Below are 20,380 nucleotides of genomic sequence, written 5' to 3' on the forward strand. Positions count from 1 at the left end.
ATATGTTTATATATATATATATATAAAATTTATAACTTCACAAAAAGAAATGTAAAGTAGCCCTGAGTGGCCCTCAGACTGGCCACACCACTCACATTGCCAAACTCATTTGCTCTCCTTCCCCATAACCTACTCCAATCCTTTGGAATAAGATTTACAGTTCCAAGTGGAAGCTGTCCTGCCCATTTTGGAGAAAATAAAATCTCTAGTCTCGCAGCAATTCTTTTGAAACAAAGGCATGCTATATAGAAGTCCCGAGTAATCTGTGCCCTGAGAAGGAGGGCTGGATTAGATGACCTCTAGAGGTCCCCTCTAACTTTAGCTGTTCCATGAATCTCTGAGCAGCGGGATTTCTGAGGAGCTATGCATGGCTGCTTCTCCCAGTTTTAACAACATTGCCATAACAACCAGGAAGCAAGAAGAAATCAAGATCGAGAACTTTGAGTCTCTGAACATATAACTTTTAGCCAAATGGTTCACAAAACACCATGTAAGTAGAAAAATGCCATAAGAAATAAGCCCATTTTGTGACAGCACTGAACTGTCTTAGAAGCATCAGTTCTCCATTGTTGTCAAGAGCCATAGAGTATATCCACATTTTTGAATTCTGCAACTCCTCAAACTAATTTCTTTTTTAAAAGCAAATAATTTCATAATGTAAATAACTTTCAATAGGAAGAATATAGGAATATCCTGATCTATTGGTTTGGTTTTTTTGTGAACATACTCATGCTCTAGAACTTTGTTCTAACCAACTTGATTCTTGAACTTTTAAAAAACATCATCAGATTATTTGAAAAAAGAAAATAAATTTTCTTTTCAATGTTGCATATTATAAGTAATGATCTGTTATTTAGATGCTTCTAAATAACAAAATCTTGACATTTTATTATACGTATTAACAACAGAATTCCCTTAGTTACAGGAAAAAATAAACACATTGTGTCTCCTTAAGAACTCAGTGAGATATGGAAAAGATTTTCTCTTAACTACATTCCCATTTAATCCATTTTCATTACAATGATTGAACAGTAAACCCACACTATCTGCTTCAAAAAAAAAGCCAATTTATCTTATGTTTCAAGGGGACTAATGTGCTTTCTTGGAATTTTCTTGCTTCCATTCCAAACTAAAAAGTAAAAAAAAACCAAACAAATAAGAAAACCCATGAAGCATACAACAGTTAACGCTGACATATTTAATACTGCTATGATTCTCTCTTGAAGAACTCTAATTTGGTAAGAATTTGATCATTTTATGGGATTACATTTACATTGCTTCTGTAATGGATATCAGAGTATACACATCCTCATCCATGCATCAAATGCATCTATTCTAGAAAGAAATGCAATTGTAGGACATCTTGTGATATGAAACCTGATTGCATATTAACAACACAAAATTCAACTCAGTAACTTTGCCACTTCTATTATTGCAGGTCTCTGCAGCTTGTTTCCAGGAGATAGAGAAGTAGAAATGCTGATATACAAAGAAAAGGTTTGTTCTTAAAATAAGTTTGCGGAAAGCAAGAGATGCTCGAAAGAACATCTATTCCTCACACACCAGATAATGCTTGAATCTGTAAATTAGTTTAAACATTTAAAGTTTCATATAATTTAATACTTGACTATTTTGGAATCAAGCAGAAACTAGCAAGACAGACACTGGATATATGCAAAACCAGAGATAGTTAGATAGTTAGATATTAGCTAAATTTTAAGAAAAGTTAAATCCAAGTAAGTACTACAATATGGAACTACTCTGAAAATAAGGACTATTACATTACTATTTCACATAACTTACTTTTTCTTGAAGTTGAGGGGTAGGCAGATGGTTTGTTCATATCTGCAAGACAAATCCCTATGAAAGATTACAGCTTTTCATCTTTAGATAGTTCTCTTCCTTTCTGAGAAAGGATCTATGGTGCATACCTAATACTTATTATTCTCAGGGATGCACTTGGCTTCTTGTAGAGATGTGAAGCCATACAAGTTACTTCTGTCCCTCTTCATCATTTTCTAAGCTAATTGAAGTTGAAGCAAACTATTAGTCTTGTTTCCACTATGCGGTGGGCCCCAATATACCAATGTGGAAAGGCACAGCTGTAAGGCACTAGGAAAAAGGAGGAGGAAGAATGTGTATAAACCTTGGCTTTAGCCCCGTAAACCTGTTCTGCCAACAGAAACTGTGAATATGCAGAGCACTGTCTGTGAAGTGCTGAACCAGATAATCAAGCATTCCCAGATACTTCCCAGGCTGAAGGTCAATTCTAAGCACAGGTGGAAACAATCCAGAAAAGACATAACCGTAACAGCAACAATTAGTGACTTGCAGGAAACATTTAATTGCGCATAAATTGCCACAAAAATTTTATATTTGGAATGATGCTTTTATTGAAACTGTTACCTTTACTGTGATTCCTGTAACCATGAGGTATTATATATTTCTCTCAATGTGTGAATTTCTTCTGTAAAATATAGTGGAAACTTTCTATGCCAATAGGAGAATTTTACCACATGGCTAAAAGCTTTTAAGAACTGAGAACTTTTTTCTTTCCACAGAACAAAAACACCTCTAGGTAAAGATATTTTGTTTTTTTAAGTTACAGTGAGCCGTAAGGTTTCAACAATTAAAAGTAGTAACAAAGGACAAGAATTCTTTCACAGCATATCTTATATTATTGTTGCCAACAGTGGTTTTAGACTTTCTTGCTGAAAATGAAATGCTGTAATTCTCTTTGTAAAAGGATGCACCAAAGAGAATTTGGTCCACTTCTCTGTGGTCCTATGTACTGCTTTTCCTTTTACCATTTTCTCCTTATGTCTAAATATCCATTTTAAAGTAAAATCCTGTTCACTGTTTCAATTTCTTTTAAACATATGACTATATTTCATATAATATTATACAGATTATATACAAACTGTACACATACACATTCATAAAAGAGACAATTTGGAAGGTAGTCACAGATTACAATACATTTAAAGACTAAACAAATTCTACTCTTTTTCCTTTATTGAAAGTGGCAGCCAAAAAACTATAAACAGTTTGGATACTACTTCTTCAAGATGAGAACCAGTGTGTGTATATGTGTATGTACTGATTACATGCCTATACACACTCATTGTGATTTAGGTCTACTGGCTAACACAAGTTATTAAATATCAATTCAATATCTTCCAAGATCTTTTACATAGACAAGCTGATGTTTCTTTACATGTCTTTGAAGTCATATTCAAATCCTTAGGGTTAAATACGGGTAACATAAATATTTGTACATACAGATGTTGTCATTTACTACCCATAAGGCCAAAAGAAACTCTGAAGTACTGCTTTAAATATAATTTACAGTAACTTTATTTCCCCAAGAATGTTTTGTTTGATTACAAACCTTCCTAATATATCAACCATAATTTTTATACATCTGAGTCTGTAGAATTGATACTTATTTCTCAACCACTATACTTGAAAAAATGTGTTGTATAACCAGATCATGCAGAGGGGGAAGGGAACATGTGTGAAATGAACAACTTTCCCAGACAATCTCAAACAGAACTCAGTATTAAGCAGAAGCCAAGACAAGCTCAACTCAGTCGCCGAGGAGACCAGCTCCAGTGCAGGTAAGGCCTCACTGGGGAAAGGGATCGCGGCGGGTAAGGCCGGCAAAAAGGCTCTTTCGAGGGCTTTCGTGGCTGGGAAAAGCGGCCGCCTCATGGCAGAACAGGCAGCTCGGGGGCGGGCTGCTGACGCGGCGGCGGCGGAGACAACGACTCACGCGGCAGCTCTAAACGGACTGTAAACACGCCAACGGTCAGTCGCCGAGGAGACCAGCTCCAGTGCAGGTAAGGCCTGGAACGTACTGGGGATAACTTCCTGACGCAGCTAGCGAGAGAGCCAACTAGGGAAGGTGCCCTGCTGGATCTGTTGTTTGTGAACAGGGAAGGTCTTGTGGGGGATGTGAAGGTTGGAGGCTGTCTTGGGAACAGTGACCGTGAAATGATAGAGTTTTCGATTCTGCGAGAAGCAAGGAGAGGGGTCAGCAGAACTGCTACCTTGGACTTCCGGAGGGCGGACGTTGGGCTTTTCAGGAGCCTGGTTGACGAAGTCCCCTGGGAGGCAGTCCTCCAGGGCAAAGGAGCCCAGGAAGCCTGGGTGATTTTCAAGAAGGAAGTCTTAAAGGCACAGGAGCAGGCTGTCCCCATGTGCCAGAAGACAAGCCGTCGGGGAAAAAGATCGGCCTGGCTAAACAGGGAGCTAGTGTTGCAACTTCGGGAAAAAAAGAGGATCTATGGCCTCTGGAAGGAAGGGCAGGCCACTCAAGAGGACTACAAAGAGGTAGTGAAGCTATGTAGGGAAAAAATCAGGAGGGCCAAAGCCCAGCTAGAGCTAAACCTGGCTTCTGTTGTCAAGGACAACAAAAAAAGTTTCTATAAATATATTAGCAATAAGAAGAGGACTAAGGATTATCTCTGTCCTCTAGTAGATAGGGCCGGCAACATAGTGACCAAGGATGAGGAAAAGGCTGAGGTACTTAATGCAGTCTTTGCCTCAGTCTTCAGCAGTAGGACCAGTTGTTCCCTGAGTACCCAGACCCCTGAGCTAGAAGACAGGGATGGGGAGCAGTATGAAGCCCCTGTAATCTAAAGGGAAACGGTGAGGGACCTGCTTCAGCACCTGGAGGTGCACAAATCTATGGGGCCGGATGGGATCCACCCAAGGGTATTGAAAGAGCTGGCGGAGGTGCTCGCCAGGCCACTTTGCATCATTTATGAGCAGTCCTGGACAACCGGGGAGGTCCCAGCTGACTGGAGGTTAGCAAATGTGACACCCATCCACAAGAAGGGCCGGAAGGAGGATCTGGGGAACTACAGGCCAGTCAGTCTGACCTCGGTGCCTGGGAAGGTCATGGACCAGATCCTCCTCAGTGCCATTACACGGCACATGCAGGAGAACAGGGTGATCAGGCCCAGTCAGCATGGGTTTGTGAAGGGCAGGTCATGCCTATCGAACCTAATATCCTTCTATGATAAGGTGACCCACTTAGTGGATGAGGGAAAAGCTGCGGATGTTATCTACTTGGATTTTTGCAAAGCTTTTGACACTGTTTCCCACAGCATTCTCCTGGAGAAACTGGCTGCTCATGGCCTGGACAGGTGTACTCTTCGCTGGGTAAAAAACTGGCTGGATGGCCGTGCCCAGAGAGTGGTGGTAAATGGAGTTAAATCCAGTTGGTGTCCGGTCACAAGCGGTGTCCCCCAGGGCTCGGTGCTGGGGCCGGTTCTCTTTAATATCTTTATCAATGATCTGGATGAAGGGATCGAATGCACCCTCAGTAAGTTCGCAGATGACACTAAACTGGGCGGGCGTGTTGATCTGCTTGAGGGTAGGTTGGCTCTGCAGAGGGATCTGGACAGGCTGGACCAATGGGCTGAGACCAATGGTATGAGGTTCAACAAGGCCAAATGCCGGGTCCTGCACTTGGGACACAACAACCCCATGCAGCGCTACAGGATTGGGGCAGAGTGGCTCGAAAGCAGCCCGGCAGAAAAGGACCTGGGGGTGTTGGTTGACAGCCGGCTGAATATGAGCCAGCAGTGTGCCCAGGTGGCCAAGAAGGCCAACAGCATCCTAGCCTGTATCAGGAATAGTGTGGTGAGCCGGACTAGGGAAGTGATCATCCCCCTGTACTCGGCACTGGTGAGGCCCCACCTCGAGTACTGCATTCAGTTTTGGGCCCCTCGCTACAAGAGGGACATGGAGGTGTTGGAGCGTGTCCAGAGAAGGGCTACAAAGCTGGTGAGGGGTCTGGAGGACAAACCTTATGAAGAACGACTGAGGGAGCTGGGGTTGTTTAGCTTGGAGAAGAGGAGGCTGAGGGGAGACCTTATCACCCTCTACAACTACCTGAAAGGAGGTTGTAGAGAGATGGGGGCTGACCTCTTCTCCCTGGTGACAAGTGATAGGACGAGGGGAAACGGGTTCAAGTTATGTCAGGGGAGGTTTAGATTAGATATTAGGAAACATTTTTTCACTGAAAGGGTTATTAAACATTGGAATAGGCTGCCCAGGGAGGTGGTGGATTCACCATCCCTGGAGGTGTTTAAAAAAAGGGTAGATGGGGCACTTAGGGACATGGTTTAGAAGTGGCTCTTGTCAGGGTAGGCTAAAAGTTGGACTCGATGATCTTAAAGGTCCCTTCCAACCTCAACAATTCTATGATTCTATGATTCAACTTAACTAGCTAGCTGTTTCTTGAGACACAACAGTTTGCTTGGCTGGCTCCCCTTTTGAGGTTGCTTATCGCTTTTTGTTAGGATATGACCAATGAAAAAAGAGGCAAAAGCAACTTCCTAGGTAATTAGGATAAGTATGAATTGTCAAAGTTTTAGTTCTTTTCAGGGTAACAAACTTACGAACACGTTTACAAAACCTAGTGTAAACTTTAGGACTAAGCAGGTAACTGACTCGCCTGAGTTCTAATCTAATCTCATTGATTCTATGTGGAGGCTGGTAATCTACCATGGAATACCTTTATTGTCTGAATGATGCTCTGTATGATTGTTAGGAAAGACAAGTTATGAATAGTAATCTGAATAACAACTTCAATTCATACCAAATTCAGAGAGTATTGAAACCAAGGCAATGTTAATTCATGCAAATAAATTCATACCAGTTAAAGGCCTGGTCTAATAGGCATCTCCTAATAGCAAAGATAGATTTTTATCACAATACTAGTCTGTTCTCAAACTTGACACAGGTAATTGCTTCAGAATAATAGGGTTCATATTAGTTAATATTAGTTCAGTATACTGAAACACTATCTCTTTAATTCTTATGGCTAAAGATGCAAATGAACACCTTGTGTGACTTATTAAAACACCTAGGCATCTTGTTCTTCAGACACAATGAGATTTGCTCTTAATCACATTAAAATGGTTTCTGGTTTTTTTCAGCAGTTGCACAGCTAAGACAAAGAATAACCAAGCACATGAGTCTTCGTCCTCTGTTTCCACAGAGAGCAAAGTTAGTTTCAGTGAGTGTTTGATACGACAAACATTTTTTACCCCACATTGAAATGAACAGCAGTGCTAAAGGTTTCATAGCCTACTTGTCCCTAATAAAGGGGTTAAGCAGGTAGCTTCTTACACTGCTCAGCTCTGTTGCAACAGAACCAGTTGTCAGTCAAAAACAGAGAATCTCAAAAGACTGCACACAATCAGAGTTGTCAGTGTGTTATTACAGGACATGCAGCTCAGCCAGTACATGCACTGTCTTGCTTATACCGACAGACAGCCTTTTGACATGACACAGAAGAATATCCTTCATGGTTTTGCTCTGAACTTTCCAGAAAGAGGGAAGAATCCAGAAAGGTATGGGAATAATATCCAAGATATACATCATCCACAAGGTTAGATCTACCTTTAAGCATGCCATTCGTAATTGTCTTTGGAAGTCTTTAAAATCTGCAAGCATTAAAGCCAGTTTTAAGTTGAAGTCAAAGAAGAAAAGAAAGCTGAAAACATTTCATTCAGCTGTTCATTTTCATCCAGGGTGTTTGTTAATCAATTTAAGATATCTGAAACATAAATATTTGCAAGTAAGCTTTAAATAGGCTTACAGTACTCTACTCAGACCAAAGACCATTATATCATGTCAGGTTCTCAATGGTTAGGTTCCTTTCCCAGTCATTACTAACATTAGCATTCTACTATTTAATGTTTTTTTTATTTATTTTAAAAGCCAAATTAATCTCTTTATGAGAACCTCTGTAAATTCTTATTGGGTACAGGCAAAATTTAAGATGCTGAGCTACTCCCAAATGGCACTGAGGACTTCAAAGATTTGTTGGTCTTCTGTTTTTTTCCCCCCACATTTTTCAGATTGGGCTATAGATCAGGTCAGCTGGACTCCTTTCAGTTTCAAAAGGAAGTTGAAAAAGGCAACTGAACACAGGCTTCTTTAACCATTCTGAAGAGCACTTTACTGAATAAGAATTAGGTCGGACACAATGACAAAAGCTGTCCATCCAAACAATAGGTGTCACCTAAAGGTACAGAGAAGCTTCATTATTTAAACAAAATCCTCACAAGTTTGTTTTCTAGAGTTTATACCACATTTCTAACAACTTCTTGTATGTTACTCAGTTGGAAAGTGACTTTAAACTGGATTGCTTGACTTTCCTTTACAGGTTTTCTTTGCTTACTAAGAAAAAAATCACTGAGGGATGGGGTATTTTGTTTTGAATATATAAGGACGTAAAGGCATATCCTTAAAAAGTTAAGTTTTTAATCCCTGCTTATATTCTGAGAAATTACTCATTTTTAAACAATTCTTGACAATATCTTAAAATCACATGCTTTATGATATGAAAGATTAAGAATTGTCTTGTTATAGTTGAAATAATTTATGATATTTTTCTATTCAAAACATGACCTACTTTCAAAAGCAATTTCAACACTAGGAGTAGGGAAAATTAATCACAGATATCTGATGCATTGTTTCAGACCAAGACATAAAACATTCCAAAGCTTATTAGGACACAAAACAATTTTTCTTCAAAACACTACTCCAAGTCAGTCTGGAAACAAGTGATTTTCCCACTCACATAAGCAGACAAGTAAGAATGCTCGTAAGTATTTTGTTTTCTCTGGGTCAGAGCATATCCCTTTGGCTTGTTCAACTACTCTGATGTAGTTGTATCAGAATTAACAGTTCTGCTGTGCAGAGATGTGCTCAGTTTTATCAGAATAATTTTAGAAGTCATTTCTTCTATAATTAAGTCTTTAAAGAATATTTTTTAAAAAAGGATTACTTCTTGGACATTTATATGTAATTATTCTTAATTGTCCTTAACCGCCGTAGTATTTTAACGCCATGTTACAACTTTCAACAGTCCAAGGACTGTAAAATAGCATCCTGTGATGACTCCAACTCCACTAAGCCTTCTTTGAGGGAAACCTACTTAAGAAATAATTTGTATTGTCACATAAGCCATGGTTCCACAGTTAATAGAGTGGTCATATAAAATAATCCACAAAGTACCACGTGTTATATCCTAGAGGTCACTTAAATGCATAAAGAAGCACCTGTTTTTCACCTCTATTTATTCTCTCAGTGCCCCCGGTAGGCCAATGAGTAGTCCCACTAAAAGATAAGAAATTAATCATATAAGTAATAGTTACTCAGCCTGACTCCTTCTGCATAATTTCCTTTGAATATTGTCCTTCAGACAGAAGGGAAGTTGTCATCCTTTTGCCAACATGAATACATACATAAGTTATAGAGAAACCTTCAATGATTCCAAGATCTACCCCTCCTGATGCTGAACTCAATGACAGTGTTTTAAGTCTGTTCATTACCAGTTGCTTTAGAGTATTCATTTTGTAATGATTTATTTCTCAGATCTACCTAAAGTTAACGTTAATAAGGTGAAAGAGTGGCCTCAATTCAAAACTGGACACATGCAAATACATGAAAGTGACAGACATCTTATTTCACATTTTTCACTAAGTTCTTTGGAGAATTCTCTGGGAGGTTTTATGACAGAGTGATATGACTAGTTCTATTAATGGTACCTAATATACTATGGAAATTGTTTTTTCTTTATTATATTATGCAAAGAATTGCATTCAGAAACTCAAAAAAACCCCATAAATATTCTAACATAGGTAATCTAAAAGAAAAGCTAGGCTTTTATCAATTGGATTATTTATAGCAGAGTCTGCTTCAAAAAGTGGTTGTAAGAATCAGTGATAACTGAGAGAGACAAAATGCAGCTATCTGGATAGTCAGCAGGAGCCCTATTAGTCCTATTTATTATATACGCTTATTAAACTCATCAATGCTACTTTTGAAATTTGACCCTTGGTTCTCATTGGCAATGGATCATCCACACAGTCTCATACCATCTGGGATATTTGCCTTTCAAATAATGAAAAACCAAATATAGTTGTTCAGCATCAACAAATTATAGTATGAATAAATTATATTTCATTGCCTTAGAATAATATCATATAGCTAAGAACACACTTTTTTTTCTTATCTCTCATTGGATATTTTCTGAAGGAAGTTAGGATTATACAACTCATTAGTAGAATTTATGAAAATAGAAACACTGTGAAAACACTGCTTTCTACCATACAAAAATGCAATATGAACTGCTGCAAACTCATAAGACTATTCTTATGTTACTTATGTTCATAATTCCAATAATGATGAAAAGTTACCAAAGCTCTACCAGTTTATCCTACGGCAGATGCATTTCACATTGTGATTTAAAAAAAGATTTTCAGTATTGAAACAGTATAATCCTTGAACTTTCTGCATTAATGCCAATTTCTAAATCAAAAATAAGAAATAACCATTTAGCAAACTGCCATTTTGAAAATTTTGAAAACTTACCTGCTTATGGTAAGTAAGGATTCCACTACGTCTGAAAAACAAGTTATGTTTGATGGGGTGTTAGAATTAATACTACCCGACAGTAGTGAAAAGGACAGAAGAGAAAGATCCAGCTAGATTCCAACTAAGCCACACACTTCAAATACTATCTGTTTCCTGATCTTCAGTACTTTTGCTGGGTATTTCAGATCATTTTTCTCCTTACCATCAGCAGGATAGTAACCCATATTTTGTCCCTGAAGAGAAATACAAAAATTAAACAGTAAACCCACAAGCTTAAGACTCCTTACCCTCTGGGTTTGCTAGGCTCCTCTTGCTTCTCAGTGTTACAGACACATGTGTAAACAACAGAATTTCCTACATCCTTTTCTCATCTGCACAGTACTGGGACTTGGCCAACATGATTATTTACAGCATTAAGGCCACTCCACAGTAACTTGAAAAAGATTCTCATTGGTCAGGCTTTATCAAAACTAAAACCACATTTTTCTTTTAAGTACAAGTAATTTATCCAAAATAAAACTTTTTGCCATATTGTTCTTCACTAAGTATTGATTTATTCAGTTTTTATTTCTCCCTCCCTTTCTAAATTGAAGGCCATGACTCCAGTTCCCCAAATATACTCTATAAGCTTAAATTAATTATTCTAATCACAGTAGTTAAGCACGGGTACTAGTCTTTTCCAGGCTGGGTGGATTCTTATGCCACTAATTGCTCTTAATATCCCTCATAAGTTTTAAATATCCTATAATAGAACTAGTTCTTCCCCTCTGTATGACTGCATATCATCTAGCTAATATATGTATTTTCATAATTGACTCAGTAGTTAGCCAGAGGCTGTTAGACATTATTATGAAAAATTGTAGTATTTTAGATTATCAGAGATACAAAAAGAACATGGTGAGGAAAGATAAAAAAAAAAATATTAATTTTGAAAAGCTGATTTCTGAAGAATTAAATACCTTTGCATTAAAATTTAGAGTTAAAGAATTAAAATAGGAGGTAAGAAATATTTCTTTAAAGAATATAAGCTCAAACATTTTTGTAACTGACATATGACAAAGCACGACACCACTGTCCCAAAACTGATATCACAGGCCACCTAAATGGCAGGTCCTCAAGGCATAAAACTGATATAGTTAGACATAGGTGAAATCATTTGTCATAGCTCTGAGAAGCTAAATATTACTAATTAAAAATACCTCATCATCTACAGAATACTGACAATTCTCATCTTATGATCTCAAACTGAGAAGCCGGATTTCCTTACCCATTGCCTTAAGGAACATATCTCTACTTCTCTACTCACATCTCACCACCTTTTAATAGCAGTATAGCAGGTAGTATTTTCATCATGAAGGTAGCTACAGCTGCAGGACTCTTCACTTAAATAAGGGGATTGTCTGATACTAGGATTATTATATTTTTTTAATTTATTTTAAGGAAGTGAACGAGAAAAACCTCCCACTCCCGTCAATTACATGGGCATTACGGGAGTTTGGTGACTCACAAAATCTATTCCACTGTCAGGAGACAAAAGACATTCAGTGAAAAAAAACCCTGGACATTTCTATTAAAAGCAAACAAACAAATCTCACAACAAAAAAATCCACAACCAAAAAAACCAAAACAAAGCAAAAAAAAAAAAGCCCCAAGCCAAAGCCAACCCCCCCCAAATTACAAAGCAAACTCCCCCCGAAAACAAATCAAAAAAAGCATAAAACAAAACAAACAAACAAAAATAACACAACAAAACCAAATTCCAAGTCTGCATCAAATTAAAAACAAAAAAAACCCACCAAAACCAAACCACACAACAAACCCCAAATCGAAATGATAAAACAATAAGACAACAGCTACTTTATGCATCTTCCATGGTTTCTTTAGCAACTACATATATCTCATCTCCCACTAGAATACTCTCTGGCTACGTTCCATTATCCCTACTGTAGGAAATCAATTCACATTTTAGAAATCAAGTTATGTACACATCATAACTTACATGGTGTGTTATTCCTCTGTAACTAATCACATTTCAACTCATTCATGAGCCACAGAACTGATTTTCCACCATTCTTCACTTACTGCCATCTCTGAATGCATCCAAGAAGTCTTTTTATTGCCCATAGTCAAACAAATTCTTAGTTTCTAAAGAAATTGATGCACATTCATTTTATCTGAGAGGATGTTAAGTACCTTTGATCACAATTAAAAATACCTTCACAAGTGAAGATCTGTAACAGAGAATTTATCATTCAAATATAAAAAAATAAAACAAAAAGCAAGTGTCAATACGCCATGTGAAGGAAGTAGTACTGTTGGAAGTACTGCTAAGTATATATTGAATTCTTTGCCACAGGTGTCTTAAAATTGCCCAAAGCCTCTTTTTTGGTTCTTTTGTCCTGTACATCCACTTAAAAAAAAAAGGGCCACTGTCAGTAACTACTTTTTGTGAAGGAAAACTGTACTCTTCAGGAAAAAAGGCACAAAACAGAATTATGCATAACAGACTAACAGTAAAACTGAGGTTTTATTCTGTTACACTTTCTTGTAATAGCCAATTCTTGGAGGAATCTTGATTTTATACCATTGTTAAAGATGCATTCAAATTTAATTAAAAAAAATACACTGTAAATTTGGGAAGTTACCATGTAAAATTGTATAGACCAAACTATGCAAATGACATGTTTTATAAATTTTGATTAAATATGTCATCAACTTTGATAAGGGAATCAAATCTAAAACAAAAACAAGAAACCCCAACAAACCCCAAACCTTTTTGTACTAAGAAATCTTGTGGACTGCAACTCTTCATGACGCTGAGGAACCACTAGGAAAAGTACTATAAGGTACTATTAGGACAAGGTAGCAAGGAACCTGACACACCTATGGTGCGATTTGATAAGCAATTTTAAATGTTTATGGAAAAAATTAAGTGGAATAGCTGGCTATTTTTATATTTTTACTTGCAAATATAGTCTTCCCTTCCTTTGACCTTGATGTTAGGCCTATCGCTGTAATAATTACAGAACAGATGTTGCCAACATGTAAGCTTGCTAACACATGACCTTCACATAGAGAGCTGAATTGTCTTCCTAGAAATCTCCAGATACGTAAACTATTCTTAATAAGTTCATACTAAGAACATTAATATGCTTATCAAGAGAATGAGACCATGGTCATTATTTTTGTAAGAAAACTGTACTGAGAAAATATGAAAAAGACTGTAGGCAGCATCAATAACCTAGAAGATATGTTTTGATACATGGTTATTAGCTGTCAACTGGACTGTTCCACCTCTGACTAGTGTGGGATAGAATCCCTTCACTTTGAGTACATATAAACTTTGGCAGCACGACTGACCTGCTTTTTCCAGATCCACAGAGAAGCATTAACAGAATACGAAAGCCAAGTTTTGAATTTTTAAGTGTCAAGACCCATTTCCTTTGAGAACACAAAGGAAGAGATATGATCTTTTCAATGATTACTGAGCCAATGAAGAAGATTATTTAAATTTGTCTCAGAGGAGAAAGTTAGAGCAAGTCTTTTTCAAAATACACAAGTTAACAATATTTACTACATTGATGCAATTTCCTTAGAAAATATAAGAAATTGAATTGTATTACTTCTCAAGCCAAAAACAATAAAACACTTGAAGCACAAATAGCTATAAAGCAGAACACTCCTATTAACTAAATTGCAAAATAGGAGTACGAAGCACTAAAATTGTAACGTTTGAAATTGGGCTTCTTCAAGTATTCTAAAAAAACCCACGTAAATATGCTAGTTCTTCTGCATTGATGAAACTTAATTTTAATCTTCCTATTATTCATTCCACACAATTTCATACAAGTGGAGCAATGAACATCACAATGCGTTTGAAAATGTAAGGACAGAAGGTCATCCTTTACTGTACCTAAACCCCAGACACACTCCCTTAGAACATGAAAATAGGTAGAAAACAATTCACAGTTGAAGATACCTTTGAGGCACGAGGAGGAGAAGATAGGGGCAAAAGAGTCATATCATTTTTAATCTTGTCTCTACAGCAGCAAAGCCTAAATTTACATAACAAAAAAGCAAGCCTATGAAGTTATGGTAAGACTGTAATCAAAATCATCAAAAATGAGACACTACCAAACCTTATACATAGACTAATCAGGATGGAAAAACATGATGCAGTTCTGTTTCTTTGATACACAGACTAGGAAGATGACACAATTACAATCATTCTTTTTTTAGAATCGCTTATAAAATTAGAAATTCAAAAGAGGGACAACATTTTTCCCCCCATTTTCTTCTAAGTTCTAGCATGTACTAAATAAGCAATCATAATAAAGTTTTGTTTCTATAGCTTTTCAATTCAGTAGTGTTAATTTGACTTTAACCATTAACAATACTAACCTAAAAACTTAAGTAGTGATCTTCAAACAAAATAATCATCACATGACAAGGGCATTTGTCATAAAACCTTCAAGGCAGGCAACAAGAGGTTACACGCAGACATAACAGGATTACATGAATAAAACTACTTATGCATTTAACACCTGTTTCCTACCTAAGTAACTTTAAAACAGAATGCAAAACTTATAAGCAACATCAAACAACAGTGACTTGAGAAAACGTATTCTAGCATAGTGATAAAGCATAACAAGAAGTTTATCTAGACCTAAAATCAGCCTGTTAATCCAATTTAACTTCACCTGTGCAAGTTAAATTGATTCACAGGTGCAAAGAGTTACAGTAGATAAATGTAGACAATTTATCTTGTACAGGTCTGTGCTGCTGATTGAAGTTCTTTGCTTATTAGAAGTGAAACAGGAAAAAAACTACATACTACATTTGCCTCTTTTTAGGCTATTCAATATTTCACAGCACATGCAGCAAAGTTGTGATAAAATTACTTTTGTTCTTAAAGAATCACTGTAAATATAAGCTTCACTCTGTTGTTTATCACACTTTTTAGTGAAAATTAACACGTAACACCTGAAACTGGGTTGCTCATTATAGATAAGTATACTTCAACAGGCCTCAACTTGGCAGAACTACCACTCATTCCCCCATATCCAGAAATATAAGCACAACAGGTTATAAAATAGGCTTTAAATTTGACAACTCCTGCGTGCGGAAGTTATACCCACATGGTAGCAGAATTTCAGTGTTTTATGTTTAATAAAAAAAAAAAATCAAGACAAGACAGGTCAGTTATTTCAACTGTTCTGATTTTATTCCAGGTGTCTCCTGACCAGTTGACAGTTATTTTTAAAAGAAGTTTTGGAATTTGCAAGAGGACAATGCTCCAGCGTTGTTCTAGAGAAACAGAAGTAAAATTAAGAATTGGCCAGGCTCGATGAGACTCTGAGCAATCTGATCTAGTTAAAGATGTCCCTGCTTACTGCAGGGGGGTTGGACTAGATGACCTTTAAAGGTCCCTTCCAACCCAACACCTTTTATGATTCTAAGAATTGTTGTCCTTTTGTGATATTCATACAATTTTCTACTGACTGCCTACAGAAACGTTTCCCATTTCCATACTTTATAAATAACTCAGAAAAATAGTTTCCAAATAAAGTCTCAATAAAAATATCATTAAATATTTCTAGTATGTCTGATGGAGAAAACACTAGTATGACTTCATAATTTATATTTATGACTACAGTTTACTGTTGAAAGAATGTAATATTGAAATAGCAGTAACATACTTTAGAAGACTTTTAAATGGAATCAAATTTAGAATAAATTCAGCAGTTTTTTATGAAGGAAAAAATATTGTTTCCAGTTTGATATTTCAATATAAAAAACCTAAAAAGAGTTGTGTCAAAGAGATATGTTTTTTCTTGCTCTTCAGTGTATGGAGAGGCTGCCTCACCAAATCTTTCATTCACTGCACACAGGTGTGATGCTGCTGTGAATTCGAGATTTGTTCACTAATGCACTGATTAGAAAGAAGACAGAGACTTAGCACAACTTTTCATTTCATCACCTTCAATCAAACAAAAAGTCTGACTTAGAATGAATCAGTACTAATCAACACATTCCTATAAATGAAATAGTCTATGTATATTTTTGATGAAAAATGTGAAAAGTCCCACACTATAATAAAAATTAGGAGGCCTCACATTTTCAGGGAAAACATATTTCTTGATGAATTATTCATATACTCAGATACCGCAGATTGTTTTATTCAGATAACAGCCATAAAAAACCCCATGTATTATTTCCAAAAAAGTTGACAAATACTGCAATGAAGCGTACAAGAGGTGTGTGTATCTTTCAATGTCATGTTTGGAAGACTGCAGGATGAGATGCTACTTTGCATCCTTAGAATGTTACTGCTATTAATAAGCACAGCTTTAGAAACAAACTTTTCTTTTTCCCGCTCCTGTAACCTAAGAATACTAGTATCTTCCATAAGAATACCTCTGCTCTATACTGGGGATTGGAACAGCAATACAATGTGACTAGTGTTTCATCAGACCATACCTAAAGCAGGGAAAATGCCTAAATTTATATTATAAACACCACCTATCCCATTCTGAAAAACCTGTTATTTCTAATTTTTCACAGTAAATGAAAACTCATAATTTTCCTATTTGATGTAAAAATAGTTATTTCTTTTACTAGGATAGCATTACTGCAGGTACTAAATATCCAAAGAGCAACAGTGACTGCCACAAAAAACTTTAATCACTATAAATACAGTTACTGAGTTAAAAAGTTATGGTTTATTCACATTTACAAGCAACAGTGTCTCTCTGGCTGTAGGGTTGCCATTCTCAATAATGAAAACATCTTGTATCTTCAGCATTTTAAGTCACAAAATTTGGCAAGAATGTTTTTATTTAGGTTGCTGAATATCTGGACTTCATCTGTGTCTATTTCAGAAAAGAGGCTATCCTAATTAGGTCTTTAAATCAGCAGATTATAAATAACACCCAAACGAAGATGTGTTCATGATTTTTTCCTGTAGTCCAAAATGAAGATGAGCTTCAGCTGCATACAGATGTTTAAAGTTAGTGTCTTAGCACTACTTATAGGTCAACAGCAGAGACACTTTTTATCATTTTTATGGTCAAAGAGACCATAAAAAGTCTGAATGTATTTAAGACCTTACTCCACGCTCCTGTGATGACTTTGATCAGGTCAGTTGTCCTTATCCAGGATTAAATCAAAATTAGAACCCAGATCACATGTATACATTTATATGTAGAACGTCAAGCACAAGTCTGTTTTTTGGGTTTTGGATAGGATCGATGTAGTTTTTGTTTGCTTGTTTTTCATACACAAACAATAATTACAGCAATAGAATACTTTTATATTTCTGCATTTTTCTTTACTCAAGGCACCACCAAAGCATGATCAAAAATGTACTTCTTTTGGGTAATTCAATAACAAATTTTAGTTAATAAGCAATTTTTTAGCAGCCTAGTGAGAAACACAGGAATCTTTTCTTGCAAGCTTTTACTTTATTGTTTGTTAACCTACCTGTTGTTGTAAAAAAATAATCACAGCTTCAAAACAAGCATTATTAATCACCTAAGACTATTATATACAGCATAAGACAGTGCCACAAAGAAACACACAAACTACTTCCAACCTTATTACCAAGGAGCATAAAAAAAAAGAGAATGCATTGGTCTGGGCAGAGTGTCAGGCAGATGTCTTGAATTAAAGTTGCGGTGCAAATCACTTTTCAGTTATGACAGCAGAAACAGTATTTGTGGATGTATTTGCATTTACAAATAAGCTGCAAGCACCACATCATACTATGTACTAGAAGTGGTTGTAAAAGAGAGTTGACATTAATCTGAAGACATGAATCTTTATTACAGTTTAAAAATACCCTCTTATTAAAAGTACTATGTACAATTTATCTGGCTCTTTCCATGTAGTGTTACAGCTATCTCGATTAACGTTTCAAAGTTTACCTTTCAGCAATGATCTGAACAGATGAATACCCATGAAGACAGCATAACGCAGCTGAGGGTCAAGATTGTTGCAAATGTCTTGTGTCTAAAATAAACCACACTTCTTGCAGTACATCTTCTTTAAAAATCTCTTCCACATAATCTCTCAGTAATGAGGAGCCCCTTAGTAAAATAAGCCATTCTAACTGTACCCTTGAGAGCCCTAAAATTAACACATATAAAAGTGTCTGCTGTGGAAATAATTTCCCAGGAAATTATTAAAGGTCACTACTGAGTTTACTGAGTTGTATTTTGAATGGTTATATTCAATGGGAACATATCAACGGGAATCCCGAGTCCAGTTTAAAATTTCTTTTCCATACTAACATGACTAAATGTTTGGCCATGTTGTTTTATGACTTTTACTGAAATGAAAAAGGACACCGCTTATTAGCTGCATTCTGGGCTTGTCAGGGACTTATGTGTCTTGGTCATTCCTAAAGGAGCACTACAGACTGATGTGTACACATTAAAAATATTTGCTCTCTCTTTTCATGCTTTCTTTTACATTTTAACTTCTTCATCTTTTTCAATAGCAAACTGCTCGTCACAATCTTGTACTGCTTCAGTGTCTTCTCACTAATGTATTCTGCTTAATCTAATTCTTTCTGTCTATTCTTAGTGGCTTTCCATCATACTTAAGCACAGGAATGCCCAGCAGAAATGAAAGGATGAACTTTCCTAATATCCAAGATCCTATCACAGATAAGCCAAAGAAATACATTCTGTACTGTTTAGCTTGACCCAGGTTGACGGCTGGCATTTCTTCTGAGCCAGAAGAAAAGGACAGGAAAGCAAGAGAGAAACTGAATAAAAACTGTTCTGTGGAAACTTCACCTATAAAGGCAATTCAGACAGATAATGTGAGCAGCTACAAGGATCATTTTCAAAAATCTAAAATATTAGTAACTTAATAACTCATTTTGATGTTTGGGATAGTTAAATGAAGATGGGAATAACGTATGGAAAGTGTGTGTGTGCGGGGGGAAAATAAAGCAAACCAACCAAAGTTGTGTATGAAAATATGTCTAAGTAAGGATTCCTTCACCCTTACAGTACCACCTTTATTTCTATTCTAAAAAAACATTTTTGTCTTACAGTGCAAGCATCCACTCAGAAAGTATTCTTTGGTGAGAATTTTCCATTTTATGTTCTGCTAAATCTCCACTTCATTCCTTGCCTAAAGAAAATCCATGCTAGAGTTGAAAGAGATCACTTTCTAACATGAAAGGAGTTCTGTTCTCCACCCCTCAGAATTTAGCTATGAAGACTCGTCTTTAATAATCACTGAAAACTGTGTTGTTGTAAATAAGAACATATTTTAAAAATATGGATTTGAAATGAGAAGAAATATATGGACAAATCCAGATATCAGAATTAGAAACAGAAACCATCAAGAAACTAATTTAGTAACTCAAGCATACTTGGATTATTGACAAATTTATTTTTTTAGATGGGTGGTGGCTATTATCGGTCTGTCACAGTGATAAGCCTTAAATCTTTTAGTGCCTGATGAGTTCTACTGTTCTATGAAGAGGGAGAGAGAATTAAGGCCTGCCTAATACCTGAACGAGTGATCCACTTTTCACTTGTCAGAGTTTGGCTAGGATCAGCATCATTTTGACTGATTGTGTTAGCCAAATATGAATTCATCTAGTGTTAGAAGTTATAGTTGAAATTTTCTAGGTAATATAGTCTTGAAAAACATTTATATAAATTAATTACAAGAAGTCTTATGGAAATGTTAAATGACATTTGTAATCATATCTGTACGTATACAGCTTTTATCTACAAACATCAAAGGATCTGTATAAAAAAGTTATCGAATTTTGCTGGTGATGTGTCTCTGAAGACACAGAAAAATTCAGTATACAACTTCTATTGCACCTTCCTGCTCAATTGTTTCTTTTCCTCCTCTCTGGCTACCCTCCACGAGAGAAATTAAAGACAAAAAGGTGGTAAAAAAGAAAATACAGAAGTTTTAAACCCCCTAAAATTACCCTTATACCTGT

The 20,380-nt window shown here is 36.4% G+C and overlaps 1 protein-coding gene across 1 annotated transcript in view; it reads right to left on the reverse strand.

Moving 5' to 3' along the window:
* Window positions 1–10,759, reverse strand: part of CCDC102B (coiled-coil domain containing 102B) — a 173,027-nt gene extending 162,268 nt beyond the window's left edge. The window contains exon 1 of the mRNA XM_063323983.1: window positions 10,692–10,759. The gene's annotated coding sequence lies outside the window, so the exon portion shown is untranslated. The remainder of the gene's footprint in view (window positions 1–10,691) is intronic.
* Between the last annotated feature and the right edge of the window lie 9,621 nt (window positions 10,760–20,380).

This window comes from Chroicocephalus ridibundus, chromosome 2, assembly GCF_963924245.1.
Source record: "Chroicocephalus ridibundus chromosome 2, bChrRid1.1, whole genome shotgun sequence".
Lineage (NCBI taxonomy): Eukaryota > Metazoa > Chordata > Aves > Charadriiformes > Laridae > Chroicocephalus > Chroicocephalus ridibundus.